This window comes from Macaca nemestrina, chromosome 2 (genome assembly GCF_043159975.1).
Source record: "Macaca nemestrina isolate mMacNem1 chromosome 2, mMacNem.hap1, whole genome shotgun sequence".
Lineage (NCBI taxonomy): Eukaryota > Metazoa > Chordata > Mammalia > Primates > Cercopithecidae > Macaca > Macaca nemestrina.
Window position 1 is genome coordinate 124,527,603 of NC_092126.1, and position 12,249 is coordinate 124,539,851.

At 39.0% G+C, this 12,249-nt stretch overlaps 1 protein-coding gene across 31 annotated transcripts in view; it reads right to left on the bottom strand.

Moving 5' to 3' along the window:
* LOC105483059 (fragile histidine triad diadenosine triphosphatase) overlaps positions 1-12,249 on the bottom strand; it is a 1,492,666-nt gene that overhangs the window by 1,240,291 nt on the left and 240,126 nt on the right. For 3 of the 31 annotated variants that reach the window (XM_071092005.1, XM_071092009.1, XM_071092014.1), the window contains 3 exons: positions 5,613-5,677; positions 5,048-5,112; positions 2,793-2,925 (listed from right to left, as the gene is read on the bottom strand). The exons of 26 other annotated variants lie outside the window; for them this stretch is intronic. The gene's annotated coding sequence lies outside the window, so the exon portion shown is untranslated. The remainder of the gene's footprint in view (positions 1-2,792; positions 2,926-5,047; positions 5,113-5,612; positions 5,678-12,249) is intronic. 2 more of the 31 variants (XM_071092006.1, XM_071092010.1) reach the window with 2 other exon arrangements.

The following is a 12,249-nucleotide window of genomic DNA, read 5'->3' on the forward strand; positions in this document are numbered from 1 at the left end:
GATGTCAAAGCAGTGGTAACATTATAAGGGAATGTATTTGGAAAACATTTGGAAGGAGCACAAGGGAGCCTGCCAGGGTGCTGAAAAGTGCACTATAACTTGATCTAGATGGCAGTTACATGTGGATATACATATGTAAAAATATCATTAAACCATATACTTAAATTAGCATACTTTATACACTTCTACTGATGTATGTGTTATACCTTAATTTAAAAAAAAATATTTCAGGGGATCAGAAAGTCAGCTACATAAACAAACAGATAGTAACTGCTCTCTTCAGGAAAACTATGACCTCAGGACCACTGAGGAACCAGTTAATTTCCAAAGCTACTTCCTGTTTCTGTGTTAAACAGCTCTGCCCATACTGTCAGTCACAGCAATGGCAAAGAACCACAGGGCAGGTGATGAAAAAGCTCAGCTTAGCAACAGGACAATGGGGAAGTGTGTTAAACTGGGGCCATGACCAACTTCCCAAAACCCTCTCTGGTGATTGCCAGTGCCTGATTAATGTCTTACCTTTCAATTGTGCTGAATTTGTCTGCATTAAATGAAAGCTCAAGGGGGAAGGATCACTTCTTTTCTATATGAGAAATATACCTCAAGTACCTGTGTGCTCTGTAAAGAACAAAAATAATAACAGGAGGCCGTGGAACAACTGAAGTGTGGACCATGTATTTAGGAAGCATTTTCTGGCATTTCAATAAAGGAAACCCAGAGGGCTTCCAGCATAAGAACAGGATCCGAATGGATTCATTTTCCAACCCACAATGCAAAGTCATTAAGTCCCATCGCATGGCATTAGAAAATGCTTTAAGCTAAGATCAGTCGAAAATGTGCCCAGGACAGATTTTTATGACCATATCATCACAACCTGAAATTCAAGTTGGTGAACTAGCTAGAAATACGTGCTCACTAAAATGGTTCAGAGTCTTTCTGCATCTATCTCAGTGAAAAATGGCAGCAAAGGAAACCTTATTTTCCTGGAAAAACACTATCAAATGATAAAGCAATTCAGGACCAGTTTTCACAAAGTAATAACAGGACATACATAATTGATTGCCTTTAGTCTTCATCTCTGGGTATTACAAATCACAGTTACTAGCACATAGAACAAGCTTTCATTCCGGATTCAGGCTGTCCATCTTGGCACTGCCTGAAATGGCTTGAGCACCTTTATTGCACACTTTACTGCACTGTTCTTCAGTTGCTTCTTCAGTGAAGTTCTCATATTCCCAACAATGTTATACCCTCTTTCTTTCTGTGTGTTTACTCACTGTCCCTGATGGTAGGCAAAAAGTAACTTCTAGAAAGGAACTGATTTAGACTTATGATCTCACCTCAGGCTTGCAAGGCAATACACACCACCCAGGGAGATAAAACATATTCCTATGAAATCATATCCTAACTCTCTCCGTTAAAACTCTAGAACTGCACTAAAAGCAGGAAAGACATACTAAAATTATACCAATTCTTTGGCTTACCAAACATCAGCAGCTGCATCCATAAAAAAAGAATAAATAATTCATTCCAAAACTGTTTTTTGCACATCTCAAGGCTCATAACATTGGTTTGTAGGAGGAGGTCTGAACGAGGGCCTAGAAATTCTGAGTTATGCCTTGGCCATAACAGGAACCTGATCCCTCTATCTTACTCTTCCTTTGTATGTAAGGCTAATGATATACACCTGGGCTGTCAATGACAGCAGCCATGAGCCACGTGTCTATTGAGCACCTGAAATGTGACTACTCTGAATTGAGATGTGCTGTGAGTATAAAATATACGCAAGATTTCAGAGACTTACTACCAAAAGAAGAATATAAAATATGACTCTTCAATAATGTTCAAATATTAATTACTTGCTGTACATGCTGAAATGATATTTTAAAGATATTAGGTTAAATAAAATATGCTATTTAAATTTATTTTACCTCTTTCATTGAACTTTTTAATGTGCTTATTAAACATTTTTTTAAGTTATATATGTGGCTCACATGTATTTCATTTGGATGGCAATGATCCAGACTATTCTGAATTGCTATGAGAGCTAAGATTCTCTCCTTGTGGAAATGGAGAATTAACAATCCTAACAGTTATACATGTCTTAAAGGATGGAGAATGTGGGGGAAGAGGAAGCAATAAAGTCACCAAGTGTATTACATGTTTAGTTATACTTGATTTTCCTAAGCACATTACAAAAAGAATGAAAACAAGGAAGAAAAACATGCATTCACCCTCCTGAGACGGAAATGAGACCGAATATGGACTTTGAAATCAAGCCATTTCAAATTCAAATTCTGCCTCTAACCTCAGTTTCTACATTTGCAAAATGGAAAATAAGCATACTCACCTTTTAGAGAATTAAATAAGATCATGCAGATCAAGTACTTAAAGCAACATTGGGCATGGTTGGGAATAAAGATCTTGGCACTGGAGATGTTGAACCAGGAGCGGAAGGGACATTGAGACCAAAATGTCTATTGGGCAATGGGAATCTGAGCCTGGAAATCAATAAAAAAAAAAATGGATAGATGCAAGTGCCCTAGCAAGCAAGCCAGACAGGTGAGAAAACACTACAACCGGAAAGGGCGCTGGCGCTCACACTTCATGGAAACGTCACAGCTGCAGCTGAGCTCCAGCCAGTCGCTCCCATGGAGGAATAATAGTGGTACAGTGTTGCCAGGTTTTCCAATTTTCTAAGAGAATCTAGAAATCCAGCTTTTTAAATGCTTAGAAATTTTTTAAAAATTAGTTTAATTTAAAAAGCACTCATTATTCCAGAGAGAACTCACGGGAAAATAGTTTAATACCGGCTGGGCGCGGTGGCTCACACCTGTAATCCCAGCACTTTGGGACGCTGAGGCGGGCGAATCACGAGGTCAGGAGATTGAAACCATCCTGGTGAACACGGTGAAAACCCCGTCTCTAATGAAAAAAAAGAAAAAATTAGCCAGGCGTGGTGGCAGGTGCCTGTAGTCCCAGCTACTCGGGAGGCTGAGGCAGGAGAGTGGAGTGAACCCGGGAGGCGGAGCTTGCAGTGAGCAGAGATCGCGCCACTGCACTCCAGCCTGGGTGACAGAGCGAGACTCCATCAGAGAGAGAGAGAGGGGGAGAGGGAGAGAGAGAGAGAGGGAGAGGGAGAAAGAGAGAGAGGAGAGGAGGGGGGGAGAGAGAGAGAGAGAGAGAGAGAGAGATTGAAAAGTGTAACACCTCTGCTGCCTCAAAGGTCAACAAGATAACTTGTTAGATTTTTACCATATGAAAGTTAACAGGGATCTCAGAAGAAATTCCCACAAGCCCCCAAACAGCTGAGCTGCCACGGCTGGGAGGGAGATTTACCTCTTCCTCCTCCCAGCTCTTCATGCCGCAGGAACACAGTTGCTACGACTACAGGTGTCCCAGTGGTCTTTCCCTCTCCCCACCCTGACCTGGATGTGATGCAGAATGTTTCAGAGAGCTGCAAAAGCACTAGCACTTTTTACAGAAGACGCGTGACATAATCCAAGGTGCTACTCCGGCTATTATCCATTGCCTGCTTTAGGTCTCTCTGAAATTGTCTGTTTCCATTTCAAGCACTCTCAGTTGCTACCCATTTTAGTTAATAAATTATCATATTGTGTAAATGTATACAATCTGTAAGCCAGGAAGAACTGTCTGGAAAAAAGGATTTTTAAAATATCACACTTAAAAAAATAAATACTAGTGGCTTCTCTATATCTATTGTAAGGAGTAAAAGGATTTACACCTGAAAAATTAAAATTACAGTAGCTACTCTTTCCTCAAGTAAGAGGTTCTTAGCAAATGCATTTTAAAGAGGATGACTTTCCTGTGAACACTTTAATTTTAATTTAACCTTCCCAGAAAACGAAGTGCTTTGTGTAGATTCTTTTGGTTTTATTTAAGGCATAAAAATTAGTTCTGAACTGTGATAATTGTGGGCTTAGGAATGTAATCATTCCAAGCACCACTTCTCACTTGCTTATAAGCCCTACAGGTCTTGAGTTGCTGTTTATTGCTAATTCGAAGTTGGCAAGTTATTTAACTGTGAAGCTGAACTTGAAGTCAGAGTGTGACGAGATGGTGGGAGGCAGATTGTCTTGTTTTGCTTTCAACGGGTTATCCAAAGCCCGGATGCAAAACGTGGTGCAAGACACGGTTCCAGATATGTGCTCCTCTAACTCTTAATCTTAATTAAAATGGGGTGATGAAATGTTCTAAAGGTGGAACAAAATATTACATCAATCTATAACTCTATCTTGTCAAACCAGCCTCAAATAGTATACAGATTATGATTTTGTTCTTAATTGTGGCATTTTGTTGTTGCTGTGAGGGCTCAACCTAAATACTATTGCTTCTATTTTATTGTTTAAAGAAAAATAATGTGGCAAGCTTTGGTCATGAAAAATGTTAATGTCCATAATACAGTAGATGCAGCATTTCTAAACATTTTAGAATTATGCGTTTGAATCCATGACCACATACTCACATACATATAACCAATATTAACCAAAGGGTCACATGGCAATTCTTTTTCCTTTATAATAAGGAGATCCTTTGAATCCCTGCTTACGTATGGGTGCATTTGAAGAGAGAATGCTTTGAATAATCATTTTCACACACCACTATGCCCGAAAGTTTCGAGCATTCTGATAGAAATCATTGAAGAAAACTTAACAAAAATATGTTTGGCATATGCTGTATTTAGTGTGATCAATAGTGTTTAGTAATTCAAGAAATGAATTAAAATTTCACCCTCATTTTGCCACTCCTAAATTTCCATTTGAAAAAACAATAAGAGAAATTATTAACTGGCTGAATATTTCTAATGTGCTTCTCAGCATTGTCGAGTAAAGCTAACTCCACATTGCAGGCCTGTGTGCTGACTCAGGTTCCCAAAGTTTGTGTGGAAACTCTTTGGTCTGTTGTTGCTATTCTTTATTCTTTATTCAAAGGCATTTCCTAGTGCAGTATCTAATTTTAGGCACCTGGCTAGACTTTGGGGATGCAACAATACATGTGGCAGAATCCCTGCCCTTGGACGCCTTACCCTCTCCTTCATACAGCATCCAATGGATCCAAAACCAGGGAGAAGGTGCACCTCACAGCCACAGGCTGCAACAGAGAAAGGGAAAGCACTGGTACTACCTGGTTTGTGTTTGTTTGTCTCTTTGTTTTCTTCTGTTTTAGTAGGTGTCAATTTTACATAAAGATCTAAATTTCTGACTTCCCTTTAAAAAAAATTAGAAGATCTTAGCACACTGGACCAGAAAGACTACTTGACAACAATTGACTGAAGCTGTGGGGTGGGAGTGTTGCGGGGGTGTGGATGGTGCATGATTCCTGGTCATCTCTGGATCAAAACTGGCTCTAGTTTGCCAATGTTCCCACCACTCCCTATAGTTTTATACTCACTCATCTCCATTACCTGCTTTGTCCTCATATTACAGTATTTACATTTCTGACCCTGCAAGAAGTAACTAGCAGTCAGAAAGCCTGATTATTTGGTCTGCTGCTTATTAAATATATGACCTAGCATGAATTCGTGAATTGTATAACACCTTGGAGCCTCAGTTTTCTCTTTAAAAAAAAAAGTAAAGCAAAACAAAACACACCTTCTCTGGCACTGGCACTGCAACTGCAAATCTCCAAAAAGAAATCCATGGAGGGGTGTCCAAACCTGGAAAGCATTAGGCCAAGGAATAATATTCTTGTAATTATGTCTTCAGAAGAAATATCTAGAAAATCAGAAATAACAGCCTATATCTGATTATAACTATAAAGATCACAAAGTACTCTCAACTGAATTAAATCTCACGTGACCTCTGAGATAAATATCACTTTAGCCATTTTGCAGATGAAGAAACTGAGGCTGAAAAGGACCAGGGGATCTGCCCCATCACCAAATGATGACATTTTTTAAAAGTCAACTTTCAAGATAGTTCCCATAATTTTAACACCTATGAAGACACTATTAACAACTGACATCACATGATGAAATAATAACCAGTAAGATGAGCCCTCATTTTCCAAGGATATACTCTGGAGAAAGAAATAACCAGTAAGATGAGCCCTCATTTTCCAAGGATATACCCTGGATAGACAGTAGCAGGTTTTTTGAGTTTGCGTTTGTTTGCTTGTTATTCAAGAGCAACGCTTTTTAAAGGGTATTACATGTTGTAATATCAAGGAAATATTTTAAGTAAATATTTGTAATAGATACTCATTTGGACTTCTAATAAACTAGTAGGGTTAAAGCTTTTGAGGATGCACTTTCTCATTAAATGTTTGTCAACATTACATTATTTTCTTAGAGATTGTCATCATCAAGTAACTTCTATGAGAAACAAATGTCCTTAATTTTATCAAAGTCTACTTTTATTAATCCCCTCCCTACACCTAATTGAGCTCATTTGAACCATATGGCCGTTCAGAAAGAAATATGAGAATTCATCTGGCTCATCGTCACATACATTTTTTCCAGAAAGACCCTAATAGAGTTAAAAGTTTGATTTAAACATGAATAAAAGGTTTATCATTTACCTTTAAGAACAAACTCTCCATAGGAATAGTGAGCTCTTTTAATACATTTACATTGTATTAGGCTTACAAAAATTTAATTTATTGGTGTCTTTAGGTACATATTTACTGCACACAGTCAAATATATAACACCTTCATAGCAACCTTTTTTAAAAAGAGGAGGTAGACTTATTTAAGTTTTTTTCATGGTTCACCATAACTCAGGTAGTGAAAAGTCTATATGAACAAGCAGAGGGCAGACGAGCGACTTTAAGTGCACAGGAGAGCTCCACATAGTAATTTAAAGGCACTGTGGGAAATAAATAAGGAGATACGTGAAAGAGTAACCAGCTCTTGGCAGGACATGTATATGACTGGGTAATGTGCAAACTACTGTTTATACATTGCAATCAGCTGGCAGCCAAGCAAAAAGCTTATAGATAAGTAAGGACACTGCCACAGCCATGTTTTTGTTCCGAACCTCCTGATTAAGCAAATAAACTCAGACTAGAGAGCCACATGGAGAATACAATGCTAAGGACCATACACTTAGCATGCAGGGTCGTAATATTAAGAGCAGCTGCAGAAGATATCACTGCAGACTTGAGTAAACTTTCTGAAACAATAATCTACAAAACCGGCTGTGTTTGGTGATGGCTCTTCATAAAAACAAACAGTTGCAGGAAATCTAACAGGATTCCAAGCTACAGTTCTCAGGTTATAGATTTCAAACACTGTAGAGAAATCCACAACATCCCAGCTTTTTATTATCCAAAGTGAAGATTGTGAAAGCAAATAGGATTACTATCTAGTATGGTCATCATTACATTTTTTAAAAAGACACTCTTATTCTGGAATAGGAAGTATGTGATCTCCTTAAAATGAACAATTCTATTTAGAAAAAGATAGAACATCTGCAAAGCACTTTTGAGGTAGGTTAAGTTCCTGGGAAACAGATTCCTCATGCATTTAGCTTGAAGAAAGGTTTAAAAGGAATTCTTTGGGGATCAACACCTGGAGAAGGAAATGGAAAGAGAGGAGGAAGCAGGTGAGCTGAAGGAGAAGTCATCGAAATGGTAGTTTGTGGGGAGTAATGAAGAAAGGGTGTCTTAGCCCATTCTGGCAGTTGTAAAAAATATCACAAACAACAGAAATTTATTTATGATAGTTCTGGAGACTGGGAAATCCACGATCAAGGTACCATCAGATTTGATATCTGGTGAGGGCCCACTTCTGGTTCACAGATGATGGCTTCTCTCTGTCCTCCACACTGTGGAGGGACTAGCAAGCTCCCTGGGGCCTCTTTTGTATGGGCCCTAATCCCATCCATGAGGCTGGAACCATCACAACTTAATCACCTCCCAAAGGCCCCACCTTGAGGGTTAGGATTTCAACATAGGGACATGGATGCAGCTGGAAACCATCATTCTTAGCAAACTATCACAAGAACAGAAAACCAAACACCACATGTTCTCACTCATAGGTGGGAACTGAACAATGAGATCACCTGGACTCGGGAAGGGGAACATCACACACCGGGGCCTATCATGGGGAGGGGGGAGTGGGGAGGGATTGCATTGGGAGTTATACCTGATGTAAATGACAAGTTGATGGGTGCTGACGAGTTGATGGGTGCAGCACACCAACATGGCACAAGTATACATATGTAACAAACCTGCACGTTATGCACATGTACCCTAGAACTTAAAGTATAATAATAATAATAAATAAATTTAAAAAATAAAAAAAAAAAGAAATGATGGGGGTACACAAACATTCAGATCGTAACATGGAATGTCCTGAGTGAGGGGGAAAAGGCAGAGGCCTTTTTACCCTGCAGTGATCAGTCACTGGAAGCAGGCCACCTCATGAAAGAAGTATGCCTTTGGGAGAGGGCTGTCTATGGGCAGCACCACAGCAAGTGGGGTGATAAGCCCTTAGCTCCTAAAGGAGGACCTGGACAGTGCATTACAGAGTCCATGCAATACTTCTGTTCCAGACTAGGTAAAACAGGTTTAAGCTCTAGCTTTAAGGACAGTCACCTTTAAGCTTTTAATCTTAGACAACCATCATAACACAAGGGCTATTTGAGACACAATGTTAAGACATTAAAAGGTCAAAGCTTATAATACTCTTCTGTCCATCAGATAACATCTCCAGGAAAATCAGTCCTGTTGCTGTTTGATACTAAATGGCTTCTTAGATATCAGATCTACTGGCTTGTTCTGCAAAAAGGTGGAGTGAACTCATTTTTCTCTACTCTTTCCCTCTAAATACCCCAGAAATTATTCAACAGGAAGTGATAAAGAACTCTAAAACCTGGGAAAATAAGGAGATGGAAACTGACTGGGCACCTCAGTACTTGAGGGACAACAACCTGGTGAGTTCCCTGGGTTTCCTTTTTATTTCCAATATACCCTATGCTGGGTTCCAGAGAGGGCTGTAACCCCAAAACAGCAACAGGGAGAGCCTGCTCCCTCTGGTCATTTAGGGGAAGTCCAGTAGAGACCCAGTGGGGAAGCCCCAGCCCCAGCTCCTACTCTACCACTAGGGCAGCGATGGGCAATGAGGCCCTAGGCCATCCCCACCATATATCTAACAAAGAATTACTATCTACAGTATAGAATGAATTCTCAAAACTCAACAGAAAATAAAAAAAAAAATAAACAGTTAGAAATTGGGCAGAAAACATGAAGAGAGACAGCTCACCAAAGAGCATATACAGGTAGCAAGCACACAAAAAGATGTTCGACATCATTAGCCATAAGAGAAATGCAATTTAAAACCACAAAAATATTGTTACATATCTATCAGAATGGCTAAAATAAAAAAAGCAGTGATAACATCAAATGCTGGTGAGGATGCAGAGACACTAGATCACTCAGACATTGCTGATGGGAATGTAAAACGGTACAGCTATTCTAGAAAATAGTTCGGCTGTTCCTTTTAAAACTAAAAATAAACCTGCTATATTACCCAGAAGTGGCACTCTCAGGCACTTGTCACAGAGAAATGAAAACTCATTTTCACACAGAAATTTAAACATGAATGTTCGTAGCGGCTTTATTTGTAATAGCCAAGAAATGAAAATTATCCAAACATCCTTCAATGGATAATGGTAAAACAAACTGTGATATATCATAACACGGAACATTACTTAGGAATACAAAGGAACGAACTATTGACACACACCTGGATGAACATCAAGGAAGTTATGCTAAGTAGAAATTAAAGCCAATCTCAAGAAGATACATACTATATGACTACTTTAATATAGCATTCATGAAATATAATTATAGAGATCGAGAATAGAGTAGTGGTGGCTAGTTGTTCAGAATGGGGTGGGGAATAGGTGTTGACTCTAAAGGGATAGCATGAGGGAGTCTCTGATGATGGGACAATGAAGTATCTTGATAGTGGTTGTGGTTTCATGAAGCTACGCTTATGATAAAATTGCGTAGAGCTACACATGCACACATACACACACACACAAATGAGTACGTGCATAACTGGTCAATCTGAATAAGCTCTATGGATATGCATTGTACTAATGCCAATTTCTTGGTTTTTCTATTGTCCCCTAGTTAGGCAAGATATTAACATTGGGGAAAGCTGAATAAAGGGTACACAGGCCCTCCCTCCACATTTCTTTGTTAGTTTCTGTGTATCTACCGTTATTTCAAATTTTAAAGTTTCCTTTAATTGACAAATAATTGCATATATTTAGGGGGTGCAATGTGATGTTTTGATATATGCATACAATGTTGAATGATTAAATCAAGGTAATTAACATATCTATCATCTCACTTATAATTTTTTTGCCGTGAGACATTTGAAATTTATACTCAGCAATTTTAAAATATGTGATATGTTTTTATTTACTATAGTCACAATACTGTGCAATAGATCTCAAAAACTTATTCCTCCTCTCTAACTGAAACTTTGAACCCTGGTTTTTGTTTCTATTTTTGAGACAAGGTCTTGCTCTGTCACACAAGCTGGAGTGCAGTGGCACATGCACAGTTCACTGCAGCCCGATCTTCTGGGTTCAAGCAGTTCTCCCACCTCAGCCTCCCAAGTAGCTGGGACTACAGGCATGTGCCAACACGCCAGGCCAATCTTTTACTTTTTGTAGAGACAGGTTCTCACTATGCTGCCCTAGCAGGTTTCAAATTCCTGTGCTCAAGCGATCCTCTCACCTCGGCCTCCCAAAGTGCTGTGATTACAGGCATGAGCCACTGCACCCAGCCACTTTGTACCCTTTGATGAACATCTCCCCATTCCCTCTCCCTATCCCCCAGCCTCTAGTGACCACCATTCCACTCACTACTTCTATGACAAAAATTAAAGTTTGTTTCTTTTTTTAAAATTAGGCCCATTGATTGCTCAGGGTAAGAAATCGTAATAAAATTCTAGGTATTTCTTCCTCTGCTATGTGCCGGCATCTGCATCTATCATCGGAAAGTGGATTGTAAACCCATCTCAGATGCCCACCTCCATTAACCTCTCCTACTCCCGGCCCAATTTCCTCCTCCATACGCCTTCTTATAGTTGCTTGGCTGGAATCCCTTCAGTGGCTTAGCAAACTCTATGCCAGTTCCTGGGTTGCAATTCAACACTTTCTTGACCCTAGCCCATCTCTGTTGTAATCCCTTTCTCAAGGTCTGGTGCAATTAAGAATGCTGCTGAAAGGGGTTTTGTTGTAGTTCGCTCCTAGCAAATGCAGACCTATTCTGATTACTTGTGGCACTTGGCAGTGATATAAAATTAAAACTAAAGCACAGGAGAAGAACCTTAGGTTTTTATATAAATAATTTATTGTATATAAATTCTCCCAAGAGGAATCCACATCAGTCTACAGAAAGTGTCTCTCCATTGAGACCCATACCGTTTGTCGGTAAATTCAGCACACTTAGAGCCATTTGCAATCTGGAAAAGAAAAGCCATCTATCTAAAGGGGCATGCCACACTGTTATTCCTTGGTAAGATTAAGAAATTTATCCTAATTTAAAAGATAACTGAATTCTTATTCTTTTACAAATTAGACTTTAAAACACAGCCACTGAATTGACCAAGCACTACCAAGCTTTTATCCTTCTTTTATTTAAATGTACTGAAACATTAGTGATGAAAGCTTTCATTTAAAGAATTCTGATAATTCTAATATTCATTTATAATATTCATTTCGCTACCACATTGTGTTTATGCCCCTTAAAAACGGAAGCTACGACTGCTCTAGTACTGAGTTCTCCAGTGCTTATCATTAATTAAAAGGTAAAAAATGATTACCAGGGTATCTGCAACCAAGCTTTCAAAGTGAGAAATATCAATATCCAGTAATTGAGAACATTTTGGAACCAATTTTAACAGGCAAAACAGTCCAAAGAGAAGAAAAAAAATGTTCTTTATTATTTCAAATTAAAACCAGATCAGTATATCTTACTGAAAAGTTGCAATTGCCCATGCCTTCCAGGCATCTGCCTAGTTTTTCCCTTATAGCAGATGCTAAAGAAGAGAAATCTGGCATGTCCATTTCTGTAATATTTACAGATATAACACATAGATCAGTTTGGTTTTTTATGGAAGTTCACATCAAGAAGCAAAACATGCTTTGCAGCTGTACCTGTGTACTTACTTCAGGTCATCCTTATGCTTGGGGGTAGGCAGACAGATGATTAAATAATAACTGTACTGAGTGCCTACTAAGCACTGTGGTGTACTTGTGTTGAGGG